An 18,156-nucleotide genomic window follows, 5' to 3' on the forward strand; every position below is an offset into this window, starting at 1 on the left:
CGTAATACAACTATAATTGAAAACAACATTGCATATTTTTATAAAAATGTAATGCTTACGTTGTTGTAATGAAGACAAGTACTTATTTTAAATGTTGCGTTCATGTCCACTTTAATCGTGATTGTTTCATTACCAGTCAATCATTCAACTTTACAAAGGAGTTCAATTGAAGTCACCCCATTATTTGACTAAGTTCACGTTTTTTTTAACAGGTATGCTACAATTACAGTTGTTCTGCTTTTTATGACAAGAAACGTGCACTTATGAGAAACCAATGGATGTGTTCGAGAGGGTCAAAACTGCAATGTATCATTGGTAAATTGTAACTGACTGATCTACAATTTAATAATTAATGACTCGTTATTATGATGCAAGGTGATTTGTAGGTCACTCAGTCGGCAGTCGCCTGCAGTCGTTTTGTTGCTCTCAAACATGGACAAAATGTGGTAGGCCTACAGAATGTCACAAGAAGCAACAAAAACAGGTATCACTCCAGCCTCTGTCACCACACATTTATGTCCACTAGGTGGTAGGCAGATATCAGTTAAAAGTCAGGTAGGTAGACTGATGCATACAGTGCCTTCAGAAAGTATTCATACCACTTGACTTTTTTTCACATTTTATTCTCTTACAGCCTGAATTGAACATGTATAAAAATGTATATTTTTGGGGTTACTGGCCTACACATAATACCCCATGTGGAGTTGTTTTTTTGACATTTTTACAAATTAATAAAAAATGAAAAGCTTTAATGTCTTGAGTCAATAAGTATTCAACCCCATTGTTATGGCAAACCTAAATAAGTTCAGGAATAAATATGTGCTTAAAAGACCAAATAAGTTGCATGGAATCAATGTGTGAGTTTTTTTTTTTTTTTGGGGGGGGGGGGGGGCATGGTGAAGATATACTGTCACACAGAAGGAGTACTAGCAAAGCATCACTGACAACCAAAACAAAACAGGTGAGGTTTAAGGAGAGATTCTGAAAGACACTCATGGGAGTGTCCACTGAACATTACCTAGCAACAGCAACTGGAACTTAAAGACAGGACAAAAAACAAAATCAGACAAAGAAATATTTGTCTATAACTCAAATAGGACACACCAATTATAGGTGTTGACCCTTCACATCTCTGAAAACAACTGCAGCACTGGGCCAGCCACTCTTAAATAGCACCTGGGTCAGCACAGGTGAAACACCTTCCCACTAATGAGACAGCAACCAGCACAGGTGAAACACATACTGACTAACGAGATGACACCCTACATGCTAATGAGCTATACGTTCTAATGTCCAACTTCAAAAGATTAATGGAAAAACCAAAACCTGTAACACAATGATCAAAAACCAATTTGACAGAGCTTTTAGAATTTAGAAAATATTAATGGGAAACGATTGTACAATCCAGGTGTGGAAAGCTCTTAGAGACTTACCGAGAAAGACTCACAGTTGTAATCGCTGCCAAAGATGATTTGAACATGTATTGACGCAGCGGTGTGAATACTCATGTAAATGAGATATTTCTGTATTTCATTTTTAATAAATCTGCAAAAATATCAAAAAATATGTTTTCACTTTGTCATTATGGGGTATTGTGTGTAGATGGGTGAAAAAACAAATACATTTAATGCATTTTGAATTCAGGCTTTAAAACAAAACATTTTTGAATAAATCAAGGGGTATAAATACTTTCTGAAGGAACAGTATCTGGGGATTCTGATCAAAAGGGCCTGGCAAATGACAAAGTGAAAGTCTCTGTCTCCAGCCAATAGAAGTGCATTTGTTTGACAGGTAAAGTACATAATAAAGTAAAGGAGAGTAGCGCATACCACCTACCACAGATTTGAGTCAGATTCACACCTTTTACATGTGTCTTAGTCTTTACACCACTTGAATGAGCTGAATTATTTGGAAACAGAGAGGTGGACTACACAGAGACTGACTACTAAACCACAGTGTTTTTCCACTGAAGGTAAAAGAGCACAGGCTTTGGTAAACTGAACCAATTCTGGAGAAAAAAATTAAACAGAAGGTAGGTGGGTGGGAAAACATACAGATGGACAGTTTATCAGCTGCCTTTAAAGCATGTATCGGATACAGAGAGAGGATCCAAACACTGCGATTATGGGAGTGAAGATCAGAGTGATGAGCCATGGTAGATCTACACCAACCACAGTAGAACCCTGATCTGAAAACACAAACCACGTAGGAGACAGAGTCAGTTAGTGGACCAGAACATCTAGGTCCTTACCAGCTGTGGATGACAACATGGACAAAATAAATCACTAAATCATGGGAACTCTTATCAGATCACACTAAAACAACAGTAAGTGGACCACAACATCTACAGTGCCTTCAGAAAGTATTCACACCCCTTGAATTTTCCCATAATTTTATTGAGTTACAGCTGAATTTAAAATGGATTAATTCAAGTTTTTTGTCACTGGCCTACACACAATACCCCATAATGTCAAAGTAGAATTATGTTTTTTGAAATTTTTACCAAATAACTAAAAATGAAAAGCTGAAATGTCACGAGTCAATAAGTATGTATCTCCTTTGTTATGGAAAGCCTAAATAAGTTCAGGAGTAAAAATGTGCTGAACAAGTCACATAATAAATTGCAGGGACTCACTCTGGACTCACTGGGGTGGCAGGTAGCCTAGTGGTTAGAGCTTTGGACCAGTAACTAAACAGTTGCCAGATTGAATCCCTGAGCTGACAAGGTAAAACCCTGACGTTCTGCCCCTGAACAAGGCAGTTAACCCACTGTTCCTAGGCTGTCATTGAAAATAAGAATTTGTTCTTAACTGACTTGCCTAGTTAGATAAAACTTTGTGTGCAATAATACACTCTTATAAAGAAAGGTGCTATCTAGAACCTAAAAGGGTTCTTCGGCTGTCCCCGTAGGAGAACCCTTTTTGGTTCCAGGTAGAACCCTTTTGAGTTCCACATAGAACCCTTTCCACAGAGGGTTCTACATGCGACCAAATAGAGTTCTACCTGGAACCAAAAAGGATTCTCCTATGGGGACAGCTGAATAACCCTTTTGGAACCTTTTTTTCTAAAAGTGTTTAATATGATTATTGAATGATTACTTCATCTCTGTACCCACACATACAATTATTTGTAAGGTCCCTCAGTCGAGCAGTGAATTTCAAACACAGATTCAACCATTAAGACCAGTGAGGTTTTCCAATGCTTCACAAAGAAGGACACCTATTGGTAGGTGGGTAAAAAAAAAGCAGACATTAAATATCGCTTTGAGCAAGGTGAAGTTATTAATTACACTTTGGATGGTGTATCAGTACACCCAGTCACTACAAAGATACAGGAGTTCTTCCTAAATCAGTTGCTGGAGAGGAAGGAAACCTCTCAGAGATTTCACCGTGGGGCCAATAGTGACTTTAAAACAGTTACAGAGTTTAATGGCTGTGATAGGAGAAAACTGAGGATGGATCAACAACGTTGTAGTTACTTCACAATACTAACCTAAATGATAGAATGAAAAGAAGAAAGCCTGTACAGAATATAAATATTCAAATAAAAGTCACTAGTGACTCGGTCTATAAAAAAGTGGTCAGATGAAGCAGATGCTATACTACAGGACTGCTTTGCTAGCACAGACTGGAATATGTTCCGGGATTCTTCCCGATGGCATTGAGGAGTACACCACATCAGTCACTGACTTTATCAATAAGTGCATCGTGGATGTCATCCCCACAATGACTGTACGTACATACCCCAACCAAAAGCCATGGATTACAGGCAACATTCACACTAGAGGTCGACCGATTAATCGGATGGCCGATTAATTAGGGCCGATTTCAAGTTTTCATAACAATCGGTAATCGGTATTTTTGGCCACCGATTTGCCGATTTTTGAATTTTTTTTATATTTTTATTTAAAAGAAGAAGAAAAAAAAAATATCTATATTTTTTTACACCTTTATTTAACTAGGCAAGTCAGATTAAGAACACATTCTTATTTTCAATGACGGCCTAGGAACGGGGGTTAACTGCCTTGTTCAGGGGGGATTCGGGGATTCGTTTTTGCAACCTTCCGGTTACTAGTCCAACGCTCTAACCACCTGCCTTACATTGCACTCCACGAGGAGCCTGCATGGCAGGCTGACTACCTGTTATGCGAGGGCAGCAAGAAGCCAAGGTAAGTTGCTAGCTAGCATTAAACTTATCTTATAAAAAACGATCAATCTTAACCTTATTCACTAGTTAACTACACATGGTTGATGATATTACTAGTTTATCTAACGTGTCCTGCGTTGCATATAATCGATGCGGTGCCTGTTAATTTCTCATCAAATCACAGCCTACTTCGACAAACGGATGATGATTTAACAAGCGCATTTGCGAAAAAAGCACTGTCGCTGCACCAATGTACCTAACCATAAACATCAATGCCTTTCTTTAAAATCAATACACAAGTATATATTTTTAAACCTGCAAATGTAGTTAATATTGCCTGCTAACATGAATTTGTGTCACTTCTCTTGCGTTCAGTTCAAGCAGTCAGGGTATATACAGCAGTTTGGGCCGCCTGGCTCATTGCGAACTGTGTGAAGTCCATTTATTCCTAACAAAGGCCGTAATTAATTTGCCAGAATTTTACGTAATGATGACATAACATTGAAGGTTGTGCAATGTAACAGGAATATTTAGACTTAGGGATGCCACCCGTTAGATGAAATACAGAACGGTTCCGTATTTCACTGAAATAATAAACGTTTCGTTTTCGAAATGATAGTTTCCGGATTCGACCATATTAATGACCAAAGGCTCATATTTCTGTGTGTTATTATGTTATAATTAAGTCTATGATTTGATATTTGATAGAGCAGTCTGACTGAGCGATGGTAGGCAGCAGCAGGCTCGTAAGCATTCATTCAAACAGCACCTTCGTGCGTTTGCCAGCAGCTCTTCGCAATTCTTCAAGCATTGCGCTGTTTATGACTTCAAGCCTATCAACCCCCGAGATTAGGCTGGTGTAACCGATGTGAAATGGCTAGCTAGTTAGCGGGTGCGCGCTAATAGCGTTTCAAACGTCACTCGCTCTGAGACTTGGGAGTGGTTGTTCCCCTTGCTCTACATGGGTAACGCTGCTTCGAGGGTGGCTGTTGTCGATGTGTTCCTGGTTTGAGCCCAGGTTGGAGCGAGGAGAGGGACGGAAGCTATACTGTTACACTGGCAATACTAAAGTGCCTATAAGAACATCCAATAGTCAAAGGTATAGAGAGAAATAGCCCTATAATTTCTATAATTACTACAACCTAAAACTTCGTACCTGGGAATATTGAAGACTCATGTTAAAAGGAACCACCAGCTTTCATATGTTCTCATGTTCTGAGCAAGGAACTTAAAGGTAAGCTTTTTTACATGGCACATATTGCACTTTTACTTTCTTCTCCAACACTTTGTTTTTGCATTATTTAAACCAAATTGAACATGTTTCATTATTTATTTGAGGCGAAATTGATAGTATTTATGTATTATATTAAGTTAAAATATGTGTTCATTCAGTATTGTTGTAATTGTCATTAATACAAATAAATACATAAAAAAACTGGCCGATTAATTGGTTTCGGCGGGTTTTTGGTCCTCCAATAATCGGCATCGGTATCGGCGTTGAAAAATCATAATCGGTCGACCTCTAATTCACACTGAGCTAAAGGGTAGGGCTGCAGCTTTCAAGGAGCGGGACTCTAACCCGGAAGCTAATAAAACATCCCGCTATGCCCTCCAACGAACCATCAAACACGCAAAGCTTCAATACAGGACTAAGATCGAATAGTACTACACCGGTTCCGACGCTCGTCGGATGTGGCAGGGCTTGCAAACTATTACAGACTACAAAGGGAAGCACAGCCGAGAGCTGCCCAGTGACACGAGCCTACCAGACGAGCTAAATAACTTCTTTGCTCGCTTCGAGGCAAGTAACACTGAAACATGCATGAGAGCTTCATCTGTTCCGGATGACTGTGTGATCGCACTCTCCGCAGCCGATGTGAGACCTTCAAACAGGTCAACATTCAGATGGATTACCAGGACCAGTATTCCAAGCATGCGCTGACCAACTGGCAAGTGTCTTCACTGACATTTTCAACCTCTCCCTGTCTGAGTCTGCAAGTTACAGTTTTGACTTAAATCTACTTGAAAATCTGTTAAGATCTGATAATGTTTGAAACAACCAATTTGAAAGAGCTTAAAGAATTTTGAAAAGAATTATAGGCAAACGTTGCACAATCCAGGTGTGGAAATCTCTTAGAGACTTAGCCAGAAAGACTAACAGCTGTAATCGCTTCCAAAGTGGATTCTACATGTATTGACTCGTAAATTAGATATTTCTTTCACTTTTATGTTCACTTTGTCATTATGGGGTATTGTGTGTAGATGGGTGAGAAAAAAAAATATTTAATAAATGTTGAATTCAGGCTGGAACACAACAAAATGTGGAATAAGTCTTGGGAGATGAATCCTTTCTGAAGGCACTGTAGGTCCTTACCAGCTCCCTACTGTGAATCACAACGTTGGGCAAAAGAAATCACATAATCATGGGAACTCTTATCAGATCACACTAAAACAAACACTATTCTAACATTTCATACATTTTACATGGTAAAGAACCAGATAGTGATGTGGAAACTACTCACCTGTAAAGGTGAGCTGAGTCCCATTCCCAGTCTCAAAGACATTATCTCTCCACATGCCACAGTAATACAGGCCCAGGTCACTGTCTGTTAGGCTCCATATGGTCAGGTCAACAGTTGGCACAGCTTTGTTATATACAGGCACAAAGCGGCTGCCAAATTGGGATATGGATTTTAGACTCTTATCCTGTTTTACAAAGGTAACGGTGGCCTGCAACAGTGTGGTATTGGGACGCAGAACAAACCATTTGATGTTGTATTTCACCTTGATATCACATTCTAGATTGATGGTGCCCCCAAGTGTCACCTGTTTGACAGTCACACCAGCTGTGACCAGCACCCAGAGCAAAGCACCTGGAAAAGGAAGAGCATGTGTTAGCATGGGGCGTGTGTCTGCTTTATAGGGAATGTTATTACATAATTGACTAAACACTGAAAAGAAAAATCATGTGGCTCAATACCCCAGCTATTTGGATTTGAGTGATGAAAACATACATCCATTGTCACGTCCTGACCAGTAAAAGGGGTTATTTGTTATTGTAGTTTGGTCAGGACGTGGCAGGGGGTGTTTGTTTTATGTGTTTCGGGGTTTTTGGTTAATGTTCTATGTTAGTATATTTCTATGTTCGTCCTAGTCTTTCTATTTCTATGTTTGGTTTATTGGGTTGACCTTCAATTAGAGGCAGCTGTTCCTCGTTGCCTCTAATTGAAGGTCCTATTTAGTAGGGGTGTTTTTTCATGGGTTTTTGTGGGTAGTTGTTCCTGGTATAGTGTTGTGCCTTACAGGACTGTTAGCGTCTTCGTCATTGTTTGTTATTTTGTTTTTCGGCGTTCACGTTTACTTCTCAATAAATAATAAGATGAGTTTACACATTCCCGCTGCGCCTTGGTCCCATCTTTACGACGAGCATGACATCCATATATATATATATACTGCTCAAAAAAATAAAGGGAACACTTAAACAACACAATGTAACTCCAAGTCAATCACACTTGTGTGAAATAAAACTGTCCACTTAGGAAGCAACACTGATTGACAATAAATTTCACATGCTGTTGTGCAAATGGAATAGACAACAGGTGGAAATTATAGGCAATTAGCAAGACACCCCCAATAAAGGAGTGGTTCTGCAGGTGGTAACCACAGACCACTTCTAGGTTCCTATGCTTCCTGGCTGATGTTTTGGTCACTTTTGAATGCTGGCGGTGCTTTCACTCTAGTGGTAGCAAAAATAAATAAAGGGAACACTAAAATAACACATCCTAGATCTGAATGAATGAAATAATCTTATTAAATACTTTTTTCTTTACATAGTTGAATGTGCTGACAACAAAATCACACAAAAATAATCAATGGAAATCCAATTTATCAACCCATGGAGGTCTGGATTTGGAGTCACACTCAAAATTAAAGTGGAAAACCACACTACAGGCTGATCCAACTTTGATGTAATGTCCTTAAAACAAGTCAAAATGAGGCTCAGTAGTGTGTGTGGCCTCCACGTGCCTGTATGACCTCCCTACAACGCCTGGGCATGCACCTGATGAGGTGGCGGATGGTCTCCTGAGGGATCTCCTCCCAGACCTGGACTAAAGCATCCGCCAACTCCTGGACAGTCTGTGGTGCAACGTGGCGTTGGTGGATGGAGCAAGACATGATGTCCCAGATGTGCTCAATTGGATTCAGGTCTGGGGAACGGGCGGGCCAGTCCATAGCATCAATGCCTTCCTCTTGCAGGAACTACTGACACACTCCAGCCACATGAGGTCTAGCATTGTCTTGCATTAGGAGGAACCCAGGGCCAACCGCACCAGCATATGGTCTCACAAGGGGTCTGGGGATCTCATCTCGGTACCTAATGGCAGTCAGGCTACCTCTGGCGAGCACATGGAGGGCTGTGCGGCCCCCCAAAGAAATGCCACCCCACACCATGACTGACCCACCGCCAAACCGGTCATGCTGGAGGATGTTGCAGGCAGCAGAACGTTCTCCACGGCGTCTCCAGACTCTGTCACGTCTGTCACGTGCTCAGTGTGAACCTGCTTTCATCTGTGAAGAGCACAGGGCGCCAGTGGCGAATTTGCCAATCTTGGTGTTCTCTGGAAAATGCCAAACGTCCTGCACGGTGTTGGGCTGTAAACACAACCCCCACCTGTGGACGTCGGGCCCTCATACCACCCTCATGGAGTCTGTTTCTGACCGTTTGAGCAGACACATGCACATTTGTGGCCTGCTGGAGGTCATTTTGCAGGGCTCTGGCAGTGCTCCTCCTGCTCCTCCTTGCACAAAGGCGGAGGTAGCGGTCCTGCTGCTGGGTTGTTGCCATCCTACGGCCTCCTCCACGTCTCCTGATGTACTGGCCTGTCTCCTGGTAGCGCCTCCATGCTCTGGACACTACGCTGACAGACACAGCAAACCTTCTTGCCACAGCTCGCATTGATGTGTCATCCTGGATGAGCTGCACTACCTGAGCCACTTGTGTGGGTTGTAGACTCCGTCTCATGCTACCACTAGAGTGAAAGCACTGCCAGCATTCAAAAGTGACCAAAACATCAGCCAGGAAGCATAGGAACTGAGAAGTGATCTGTGGTCCCCACCTGCAGAACCACTCCTTTATTGGGGGTGTCTTGCTAATTGCCTATAATTTCCACCTGTTGTCTATTCCATTTGTACAACAGCATGTGAAATTTATTGGCAATCAGTGTTGCTTCCTAAGTGGACAGTTTGATTTCACAGAAGTGTGATTGACTTGGAGTTACATTGTGTTGTTTAAGTGTTCCCTTTATTCCCAAAAAATGTACGTTACAGCCTTATTCTAAAATTGACACACAATACCCAATAATGACAAAGCAAAAACAGGTTTTTCAATATATATATTTTTTAATATATTTTTTAAACTACTGAAATATTACATTTACATAAGTATTCAGACCCTTTACTCAGTACTTTGTTGAAGCACCTTTGGCAGCAATTACAGCCTTGAGTCTTCTTGGGTATGATGCTACACATTTGGCACACCTGTATTTGGAGAGTTTATCCCATTCTTCTCTGCAGATCCTCTTAAGCTCTGTCAGGTTGGATGGGGGGCATTGCTGCACAGCTATTTTCAGGTCTCTCCAGAGATGTTCGATCATGTTCAAGTCCGGGCTCTGACTGGGCCATTCAAGGACATTCAGAGACTCCTGCGTTGTCTTGTCTGTGTGCTTATGGTCGTTGTCCTGTTGGATGGTGAACCTTCACCCCGGTCTGAGGTCCTGAGAACTCTGGAGCAGGTTTTCATCAAGGATCTCTCTGTACTTTGCTCCGTTCATCTTTGACTCAATCTTGACTAGTCTCCCAGTCCCTGACGCTGAAAAACATCCCCACAGCATGATGCTGCCACCACCATGCTTCACCGTAGGGATGGTGCCAGATTTCCTCCAGACGTGACACTTGGCATTCAGGCCAAAAAGTTCGATCTTGGTTTCATCAGACCAGAGAATCTTGTTTCTCATGGTCTGAGAGTCTTTAGGTGCCTTTTGGCAAGCGCCAAGCGGGCTGTCGTGCTTTTATTGAGAAGTGGCTTCCGTCTGCCCACTCTACCATAAAGGCCTGATTGGTGGAGTGCTGCAGAGATGGTTGTCCGTCTGGAAGATTCTCCCATCTCCACAGAGAAACTCTAGAGCTCTGTCAGAGTGACCGTCGGGTTCTTGGTCACCTCCCCTTCTCCCCCGATTGCTCAGTTTGGCAGTGGGCCAACTCACAAAGAGTCTTGGTGGTTCCAAACTTCTTCCATTTATGAATGAATGGGGTCACTGTGTTCCTGGTGGACCTTCAATGGTGGACCCTTCCCCAGATCTGTACCTCGACACAATCCTGTCTTGGATCTCTATGGACAATTCCTTCGACCTCATGGCTTGGTTTTTGCTCTGACATGCACTGTCAACGGTGGGACCTTATATAGACAGCTGTGTGCCTTTCCAAATCATGTCCAATCAATTGAATTTACCACAGGTGGACTCCAATTAAGTTGTAGAAACATCTCAAGGATGATCAATGGAAACAGGATGAAGCTGAGTTCAATTTTGAGTCTCATAGCAAAGGGTCTGAATACTTATTTAAATAAGGTATTTCTGTTTTTTATTTTTAATACATTTGCAAACATTTCTAAAAACCTGTTTTCACTTTGTCATTATGGGGTATTGTGTGTAGATTGCTGAGGATTTTTTTTATTTAATCCATTTTAGAATAGTGCTGTAATGTAACAAAATGTGGAAAAAGTAAAGCGGTCTGAATACTTTTCGAAGGCACTAATGAGAGAGAGAGAGAGAGAGAGAAGAGTTTTTACCATCATATTCCACCATGTTGGGCTAGCTTCCTCTCTGTACTGCTGTATGTAGGTCTTTGTTAACAAATAATTTTTTGATAACACTTTACAGTGCTCTTATTATTGTGTAATTAGTCCTGTAAGTACAATTTAAGCATTGCAACTACTCATTACACTCATTACACTGTACTTAGGGTAGGTTACTGCTGTAAATTAGTGTAAGTACAGTGTAACAATGAGAAATGACAATACTTGTTAATCTGCACGTACAGGTATAATTACACAGTAGTAAGGGCATTGTAATGTAAAGTACATAAAGTGCTTTAATTCTAAATGGTCAAACTATTTGTCTCACATCTTTATTATTTGATTTTCATAGAAAACACTCACTTTTGATGATGAGAATCATCATGGTCCTCATCATGCGTTGTAACAGGAACAGCCTCCCAGTCCTCACTTACAGAAAAGCTTCTAGTCTGACTTAAATTTCCTAAAATGTTTACCCCCAGACATGTCAGCCAATCAGAAAAGCACATTTAGAATGTATTTCTCAGAACAGGACTTAGATTTACTGTTCCAACACATGTTTTGACTCAAATTTAAATGATAGTTAGTTAAACCTTCACTATCACAGTATACTTGCAAAAAAATAACATTTAATGGAGTAATCTTGCCAACTTGAGAGCAGTTTAAAAAAAACATTCTGATATAGTTCAAACCTTTGCTTGACTGGCTCTCGGTGGCCCTCTCTGTTTCCTGTACCTGTGGTAGGTGGACTTGCTACCCGCAGAACAAAAAATAACTTGTTATTGCATTCACATCCTACGCATTGTTCTTTCAGTAACTGACAGGAAACAATGAAGAGGAGAATAGCTCTAACAATTCTATGCTGTGAGTATTTTATTCACTTGGAAGATACATTATTTATATATCATTAGGTTTAAGTACTCTCTGTTAATTTGGTTTATTTAAATAGCCTTAGTCAATAATATGGTCTATGTTTTTATGAAAGGTTCCATGCTCTGGGAAGCTTTTGGAGCGGGTCAAAATGAGATTCTAGTGAAACCAGGGGACACAGTCACCCTTGGCTGTGACATTACCCTGGAGTACGAGATCATGTGTTTTTTTCTTCGTCCTGACACCACTCTTTCAGTGGCCATCACTATAAAGACGAATATACCCCTAAGCCTCAAAAGGTTTGATGGCCATTTCGAGTCAGTGTATGACACAGCCCTGTACAGAAGCAATCTGAGCATACTGAACATTGCAGAGAGCGATGTAGGTCTGTACTACTGTGCTGAGCAGAGGGCTAACATATTTGAAATCGGAAGAGGGACCAAGCTCTCCCTTATCAGTGGTGGTGAGTAAACTCTGCATTATGACTGCATAACTGTGGTTTTGCATTGGGAGCATTCTAAAAATGTCCACCTGGTCAATAAAGTTATTTAAATGATTATTTATACCAAAACAGTCTGAAAGAAACAAATGGTAGAAAAATATGAAGTCATTATACACATATTTATATTCATAATCATTATACAAAATGTAATCAAAGAGAATGTATGGCATGTTCAATGGAAACAAAGATCAGGTAGTACAAAGATGTCTACCAAAACCTACTATTGTGTACCTTAGCAGCGCTTCCATTCCTTATTTTTTTCTACAAAATGTAATATGGATGTATTTGTCATAAACTGTTACATGCATTTGCTTAATTTCTTGATTGTTTTCAATACAGCATGTTTAAGATTGTTTTATTGGTTCTGATAAATGTATGTGATCAAATTAAATATTTATATTCACACACCAAGAAGACTGTAAATAACAGCTGAACTGTTATGAATGTTCTGTCATTTCAGATCAGCTCTCTACTACTGTTGTTGGGATGAAGTTGTCATGGTTTATCATCTTGATCATAGCCCCCATGTTCTCCGTACTGGGGTCCGCTGTCTGCGTCTTCTGCCTGTTCCCCAGACCTGCTGAGAAATCCTTTGCACCAGAATAATTCTCAATTTCACATACAATCAACTTTCTGAAATGTATTTGTTTAATACTTATGTGGTGCAACTCACCGTTTGTCAAAGAGCTATTGGTGTTAATTCTGCATTTCTTGATGATAATAAAACAAAAAGGTACTCATAGATCCAGCCAAAATGAGAATAGTGGACCTGTCACCCTCTGACCTAGGAGAGCTGTTTTTTTCTCTGTTTAGTTAGGTCAGGGTGTGATAGGGGGTGGGCATTCTATGTGTTTTGGTTCTATGTTTTGGCCGGGTATGGTTTCCAATCAGAGGCAGCTGTCTATCGTTGTCTCTGATTGGAAGCCATACTTAGGTAGCCTTTTTCCCACTTGGTTTTCGTGGGTAGTTGTTTTCTGTTTCGTTTGTGTAAGCTGACAGAACTGTTGGCTGTCGTTTTGTTTATTTGTCTAAGTGTTAGATTTAATTAAAATACAATATGAGCACTCAACACGCTGCGCCTTGGTCCCCTCTATACGACGCCCGTTACAGGACTAAAGGAGAGCATATATTATTGAGGAGGACCAACAGGAATAAAATGTGAATATACTGACAGTAAAAGTACAATTTCTGGTGTTTTATAAAGTCTCCTGCAATACACTGGGCCAAACTTGTGCCTCCCTCCATACATTTTAGCCATATGATATGTACTACACATATTTACCATTCTATCCAAGGACCAACTGTCAAAACAGCAGTGGCTTAACCATAAATCTGTAACCATAAATCTGTAACCATAAATCTGTAACCATAAATCTTAATTTCAAAAATGTAACACAACCTACTATGTTATACTGTATATAATAACACAGAGACTCTGGAACCAAATCAGAAAATAGCAAGAATTTATAAAAATTACCTTCAATAAAACGTATAAATAAACATTTGATCACATCTATGTTAAAATGTTAATATTTGATCTTAAGAAACGTGAAAACGTTCATTGAGTCATGAATAAATTATTTGTACAGTATATATCAAAATGTTTTACAGCTACAAGTCTATTAGAAGATCAAGGAGGGTGAGATATTACCAGGGGTGAGATACAATAGTACATACAGTAAGTAGTTGAACACCTCTTAACTGACATTCTACAAAGGCTACTGACTGAGATACTGAGGAAGGTGAGGATTGTCTAGTAGTCTAGGAATGTATTTGGGAGATCATACAAAATATTGCAGTAACATTTTATTTGGTTAGTCCATCTGTAGATGCTCTACTACAGACTATTAGTGACATTTCAACTAATGAGCTACTAACCCTAACCTTAAAGCGTCAATCTGCAGTAGAAACAATAACAAAGCGGTTTCCCGCCCCTGGTTCGGTAAAAATCTGAAGGATATCGGGCTGGAGAAATGTAACCATTCAAAGTCATAGAGCTACGTATGCAAGGACTGACCATCCATGATATCAACATTATAGTTTTAACCATGTTTTGAGGCTATATAGTGTTTGTTTACATTTGTTGTTTACAAACATTGAATAAAAAAAGCTTATATTTTGGATTCAGGCAGTTGAACAAAGCTCATTAAGTATTTATATCTGGACTATCCAAATAGTGTGACGAATATTGCTTAAAACCTCTCTAGGGTATGTGGGACGAAATCGTCCCACCTAGTCAACAGCCAGTGGAATCGAGTGGCGCGATATTCAAATACCTTAGAAATGCTATTACTTCAATTTCTCAAACATATGACTATTTTACACCATTTTAAAGACAAGACTCTCGTTAATCTAACCACATTGTCCGATTTCAAAAAGGCTTTACAACGAAAGCAAAACATTAGATTATGTCAGGAGAGTACCCAGCCAGAAATAATCGCACACCCATTTTTCAAGCTAGCATATAATGTCACAAAAACCAAAACCACAGCTAAATGCAGCACTAACCTTTGATGATTTTCATCAGATGACACTCCTAGGACATTATGTTATACAATACATGCATGTTTTGTTCAATCAAGTTCATATTTATATCAAAAACCAGCTTTTTACATTAGCATGTGACGTTCAGAACTAGCAAACATACCGAAAACTTCCGGTGAATTTACTAAATTACTCACGATAAACGTTCACAAAAAACATAACAATTATTTTCAGAATTATAGATAGAGAACTCCTTTATGCAATCGCGGTGTCAGATTTTAAAATAGTTTTTCGGCAAAAGCACATTTTGCAATATTCTGAGTAGATAGCTCACCATCACGGGCTAGCTAATTTGACACCCACCAAGTTTGGCACTCACCAAACTCAGATTTACTATAAGAAAAATTGGATTACCTTTGCTGTTCTTCGTCAGAATGCACTCCCAGGACTTCTACTTCATCCACAAATGTTGTTTTAGTTCAAAATAATCCATAGTTATGTTCAAATATCCTCTGTTTTGTTCTTGCGTTCAAGACACTATCCGAATGGTGACGCGCGGATGCGTATCGTGACAAAAAAATTCAAAATATTCCATTACCGTACTTCGAAGCATGTCAAACGCTGTTTAAAATCAATTTTTATGCGATTTTTCTCGTAAAATAGCGATAATATTCCGACCGGGAGAAGTCTTTTTCATTCAAAGACTGAAAATGTAAAATGGCCTCTTCACGTGCACGCGCACACCCGTCTCATTGTTCACAGATCGACCACTATCCAAATGCGCTACTGTTTTTCAGGCAGGGGCTGCAAAGTCATCATTCAACGTTCTGGCGCCTTCTGAGAGCCCATGGGAGCCTTAGAAAGTGTCACGTTACAGCAGAGATCCTCTGTTTTCATTAAAGAGAGTATAGAAGGCCAAGAAATGGTCAGAGAGGGCACTTCCTGTTCAGAATCTTCTCAGGTTTTGGCCTGCCATATGAGTTCTGTTATACTCACAGACACCATTCAAACAGTTTTAGAAACTTTAGGGTGTTTTCTATCCAAATCAAACAATTATATGCCTATTCTAGTTTCTGGGCAGTAGTAATAACCAGATTAAATCAGGTAAGTTTTTTATCCGGATGTGAAAATACTGCCCCCTACCCTAGAGAGGTTAAAACTCTGTCCTGAAACAGGTCCCTGGAATAATAAGGTGAAAAATCTGAATTTAAATGTAAACAATCAAAAATTGATTAGCCCTCCAAGATCTCCCCCACAGTTCCTCAAGAGCTGCCCCTCAACCATCCGAGACCCCCAGAGAAAAATGTTAATAAAACAATAAAGCCCCCCCATGCACCAACAACCAACAAAATGAACAAAAGAGAAAAAAGAGAAAGAAAACAACGCAAAAAACAAAAGACATCAAGGACAACAAAAATCACAACAGCAAGGCCAACTGAATATGTTTAAGTGCATGTATGGCACTATTTACATGTGTGTCCCCAAGTACATGATGTCTATGTGTGCATTTGAATAAGAGTGTGTGTATATGCATGTGTACAAACACCTGCACGGCGTCAGCCTCAGACAAACCAGCATTAGCTGTAATGACAGCTGTAGTGTCATTCAGACTTACTTTTTGTTATGTTTTATTTTGAATTGAGATATTTTTACTTTTATCTTTGACCATCATTCTACCAGCAACTCCACTCCCACTTGTCTCCAATTCCACATTCCAACCCTCAGCTTCCATCAGACCAGCCCACCTATTTCTGCTGTCCACCCTCTTCGGATTTCTACGCACCATATATCTTTCAACTATGCTGTGATGTTTAACATAACATTTCAATCTATCTAATCGAATCCACAGATTGCGAGTTGAAGATAAATACTTTTACTAAGAGTATTAGTAATTGACTGACCCGGTCTCTCCTGATCTCCCAACAGTACCATTTCTAGGGTCAATTTTAGATCATGCATTTTCAGCCATTCCTGAACCTGAGACCAGAAACAGGCTACCTGAGGGCAATACCAAAATAAATGGTCTATTGATTCTGTATCCTCACAATCTCTGCAGAATCTGCAGGGCTTTGATGATTGTACGCCCCAAATATTCAACATTTTGTTGGTGGCAAGAATTATATATAATATTTGTAGCTGAAAAGCACAAAGTCTTGAATCTTGCATCATTTTATATATCAACTCATACAACCTGTACCATGGAATCGGTACATCAAAAATCTCTTCCCAACTATTTTGCAATCTGTGTGGCACAGCTGTCAACATCCTGGTCCTCAAATGAAACTGGTATACTTTCCTATTTATATTTTTATTACTGCGCCAGGTTTGATCCTTTATATTGGGCAGACAGACCAGTTCCCTACCTCCTCCCGCTGCCACCTGCCTCCTCTATTTTTGGGGTAACGCCGTAATCAATTGGTTGTAATCTTGGATTGAGCAGACCCCTTCCCGTACAATTCTGATAACTCCCTGAAAGACATATCTCTACCATTCCAATTTACAATATAATTTAAAAACAAAATACCCTTTTCAAACATCTTTCCCATAAATACAGGTATTTTTATCAACCAGCACATTTCAGTTCAGCCATAATATCTGTTGCAATATTTGTTCTATCTTTTCAGGGCGATGAAATTGAAATTGTAGCCAGCTCTGCAATGCTTGTTTGAAAAAGAGAGATACTTAGAAAAAAGTGTCATTTTCAATTAATCAAAAATGAGACATCGCAATCTGCACAAAGGCAAAAAGGCCATTTCTAAACAATGGATGAGCTTTTCTTAGTAATCTACTTGAGAACCATTTAGGGTTCAAGTAAAACATTTGAATAAGTGAAGCTTTTAGAGAGGTTAAGTTCTTTTATATTTAATAATCTCAACCCACCCAATTCATATTCATTATATAGATAGGCATGCTTTATCTTGTCTGGTTTAGCGTCCTAGATAGTGAAATATTTTTTGCTCATATGATTTGAAAAACAAATCATCAGGAGTAGGCAGCGAAATAAGTGAGTAAACAGATATGACTAAGGAGTTAATCAATGCAATTTTTCTGTTGAAATTCATTGTGGAAGCTCATTTATATATTTTGTGATATGAATACCAAGTACGTCTACTTCACTGTCAGCCCATTTTATAGGTAAACATAATATTCTACACTTATCATAATTAGGTTTTCGTCCAGAGAGTCCAGAAAAGTTATCTAGATCTTCAATGAGACATTGCAGGGATCTAGCTTGCAGACATAATATCAAACTTGAGTCATCGGCATACATGGACACCTTTGTTTTTAAACCTTGGATTTC

The 18,156-nt window shown here is 39.6% G+C and overlaps 2 long non-coding RNA genes across 2 annotated transcripts; one reads left to right on the top strand and one right to left on the bottom strand.

The window, feature by feature from the left end:
- Positions 1–103: 103 nt before the first annotated feature.
- On the bottom strand, positions 104–11,674 carry LOC145859119 (uncharacterized). Its single transcript, XR_014379375.1, has 3 exons — positions 11,363–11,674; positions 6,669–7,019; positions 104–2,188 (listed from the first exon to the last, which is right to left on the bottom strand). It is a non-coding gene; the product is annotated as an uncharacterized LOC145859119 (long non-coding RNA).
- Positions 11,675–11,710: 36 nt separating this feature from the next.
- LOC145859118 (uncharacterized) lies at positions 11,711–13,550 on the top strand. The gene is made up of 3 exons (XR_014379374.1): positions 11,711–11,863; positions 11,985–12,332; positions 12,832–13,550. It is a non-coding gene; the product is annotated as an uncharacterized LOC145859118 (long non-coding RNA).
- Positions 13,551–18,156: the final 4,606 nt, after the last annotated feature.

The sequence above is a fragment of the Salmo salar genome, chromosome 11 (genome assembly GCF_965601325.2).
Source record: "Salmo salar chromosome 11, fSalSal1, whole genome shotgun sequence".
Taxonomy (NCBI): Eukaryota; Metazoa; Chordata; class Actinopteri; order Salmoniformes; family Salmonidae; genus Salmo; species Salmo salar.